Here is a 3,696-nt window from a genome sequence, read left to right as displayed (position 1 = left end):
CACCCCTAACTTCCCCCCCTGACAGCCTGATCACCCCTAACCACCTCTGCCTGCTGGCCTGATCACCCCCAACTGCCCCCGCTGCCGACCTTGTCGCCCATGCAGCCTGCTGTTTGGTCATTACTGTTACTGGGATGGCGTCCCAGACAATTTGCATATTCCTCTATTATTAGTAGATAGATAGATAGATAGATAGATAGATAGATAGATAGATAGATAGACAGACAGACTAGAGGCCCGGTGCATGAAATTCGTGTACTTGGTGGGTGTCCCTTAGCTTGGCCTGTGCCCTCTCACAACCCAGGATCCCTTGGGGGATACTGGACTTCCAGTTTAGGCCCAATCCTATCAGGGAACTAGGGATTGAGCCTAAACTGGCAGTTGGACATCCCTCCCACAATCTGCGATCCCTTAAGGGTTGTCTGACTGCCAGATGTCCAACTGGCCTACAGGGATTGGTCCTAAACCAGCAGTCGGACATCCCCTGAGGGATGTAGCAGTGAGCCAAGTGGCAGGCGGCCAAAGAGGAGCCAGAACCGAGGCCAGGAGCCACACCACTTGCTCTCAAGCCAGCTTACTGTGCCTGCTGCCACCACTTGGTAATGCTGCCACAGAGTCAGGAGAGGCTCCTGCCACCACAGCTGCACTGACCAGCTGTGAGCCCGGCTTCTGGCTGAGCGGCGCTTCCCCTGTGGGAGCACACTGACCACCAGGGGGCAGCTCCTGCTTTGAGCATCTTCCCCCCTGGTGGTCAGTGCGCATCATAGTGACTGGTTGTTCTGGTTTTTCCAGTTGTTCCATCTAACGGTCACTTAGGCTTTTATATATATAAATAATACTTTGCTAACTTAGCCTTAATACACAACTACAAATAATAATAGTTATTTTTTTCATTCAATATGATTACGTAATTACTAAGGAGTGTTGCCTAAAATATTGACCAATAAACAAAGCATTAGTGGAAGTTTAATTTGGGGAGGAGGACACGGGAGGGTGAAGATGGTTTGGGAAGGAAAGGCAAAATTGTTTGTTGTGTGTCTTGATCCAAGGGTCAATCTTTCTGACTGACAATGATCACCAACACATTTTGGGGTGTTTTTTTTGTTAATAAAGACATCAATTGGTGATGCTCTTCTTTCCCTTCCCATTTGAAGCTGTAATTTAAACCAAATATAAATGTATTAAGAATTCCATACAGCCCTTCTGGTGTGGCTCAGTGGTTGAGCATTGACCTATGAACCAGGAGATCATGGTTAGATTCCCCATCACGGCACATGCCTGGGTTGCGAGCTCAATCCCCAATAGGGTGCATGCAGGAGGCAGCCAATCATTGATTCTCTCTCATCATTGATGTTTCTATCTCTCTCTCCCTCAGACTTCATCTTTGAAATCAATAAACATATTTTTTTAAAGAATTACATACAGATTCCAATCCCTGTAACAACATTTCCTCATCCAGTTCACATACTGAATCGTTTTTATAGTTTGTTGTCTAATTTTATTTTTAGTTTTATTTTATGCCATAAAGTTATTTATAGTTTTTGCCATGGAAAATGTTCTTTAGGAATATTAAATCTTGAAAACATAGCCACGAAGCTACCCAACTTGGTAGGTCATTGCTCAAAAGAAGACTGAATTTATTCCATTAATTGAGCTTTAAATTCCGTTGTGCCTCCTTATTTTTTTTTCTTTTTGTCTTCATAAGAAAGAAACAAATCAGCAATAAGAATTTAACTCTGGGAAAAAGAACTGTCAGCACCTTCTATGTGCTGACAGGGTGTAGCAAGGTGCCTTTGCAAATAACCTTTCTCCTTTTTATAAATTTGTTTCAAACAGGAGTGTTAAATCTACGAGTTTGACTCTGCACAAAAGTTCCAATGTTAGCATTCCATTGACTAACTTGTGATGATTAAGAGACAATACCTTTGAGATCTCATTGGTGATTAATGCAGGTAATAATCCGGGTTTACAAAAAGTGTTGTGTGATGCCACTCACATTCTTTTGCTCCCCATAGAATTAGCTTCATCTGGGCATGGTTCCAGCATTTTTTATTATTATTATTTTTTAATGGTCAATTTTGCTTGAGGAAAGAAGTTCACATATCTTATTAAAATATCTTTCACATCTAATTTTTCATAAAGCAAATTGCAAAATAATTGTTCTGCACAAATATAAACAAAATGTAAATGTGATAGCCACTGTGAGGTAAGGAGCTATTTTTCAATTAATAGCTCAAGTATACTCTTTAAGATCACTTAAATGCATCATCAACTTTTTAAAATAACATCATCTTTTTACAGCTACGCTTTTTTATGCAAAACTGAGGAGTATATAAACACAAAAAGGTAAATTTTCTTTTATCACAGAAGCTTTTCCTAGAAGATCATAAAACTGATAAATAAGAAAATTTGAACCTTTCATAAATTTGCATGTTGAATTAAACTTGTACATGTATTCCTTTTATGCAAGGCATCTTTCATTTTAATTGAATAAAATTCTTATTTTCATTCAACTTTCCATTTTTAATAAAAGTGACTTTCAAATGTGGCCACAAGAGCAATGATTTCAAAGATGTGGTAGATTGTTTTCCAATAGAGCTGCAGTAATTCCTCTCACTTCCATGTCTACCCCTTCGCACCATGACTTTGCTATTCACACCTCCCATCTGAAGGTTCAGGCTAAATCCTGTGGCCATGGTAACAAATTACCATACATTTGGAGACTTAAAAACAACAAAAATGTATTCTCTCAGGGTTTTGGAGGCCAGAAGTCTGAAATCAGTTGTCAGCAAAGCCACACTCCCTCCAAAGGCTCTAGAGGAGAATCTTTCCGTGACTGCCCCAGGGGCCCTCAGCATTCCTTTGTGGCTGCCTACCTCCAGTCTCTGACTCCGCCACCATGGTCTCTCCCCTTTCCTGTCTGTGTCTTCTCTTCTGTCTGTTACCAGGATCCTTGTCATTGGATTCAGAGTCTGCTTAGGATATCCAGGATGGCCTCCTCACAAGCTCCTTATATTTAATGAGGGGCCCGGTGCGGCTCTGGTGGCATCTACCTTCTGCTTTTACTCTCCTTGACTATAGCCCTGGATGGTGTGATTAAACAACAACAACAACAAAAAAAAAAAAACACAATAGTCTTGTCTAGCCTATCAGAGCATGAAAAGCCACATGGATCAGAGTTGGGCTTTTCCAGCTGAGGCCCCTTTGACCTACCCCAGCACCAGCTTTCAGTTATGCTATGGAAGCTGTCATAGCGCATCCAGCCTCAGTCAACTGTCAGATGACTATAGCTCATGTGGGATCAAAGACAATACCAGCAGAATGATCTATCTAGGTCCAGCCTAAATTGCTGACAAAATAGTGAGCAAATAAAATAGTTTATTTTAATTATTAAGTTTGTGGTAGTTTATCAAGTATCTTATATAATAAAAGCATAATATGCAAATAGACTGAACAGGAGAATGACCGGTCAGCAGGGGCAAGACCAGCCAAGGCACATGCCAGTGGGCAGAGGGAGAGGATGACAATGGGGTGGGGGGGGGGGTTGGCAACCAGTAGCGGGGTGATGGGGGCCGGTGCCATCCCCTGATTGCTTGCCTGGTCACCTCCCGCAGAGGGAGGCCACCGACGACAGTGGTGGGAGGATTCGGGGTGGGGGGCGGCTGCTCGCCGACCACGCCATCTCCTGATTGGCCT

This window comes from Myotis lucifugus, unplaced genomic scaffold (assembly GCF_000147115.1).
Source record: "Myotis lucifugus unplaced genomic scaffold, Myoluc2.0 scaffold_209, whole genome shotgun sequence".
Taxonomy (NCBI): domain Eukaryota; kingdom Metazoa; phylum Chordata; class Mammalia; order Chiroptera; family Vespertilionidae; genus Myotis; species Myotis lucifugus.
Note: the sequence above shows the minus strand (reverse complement) of the source record.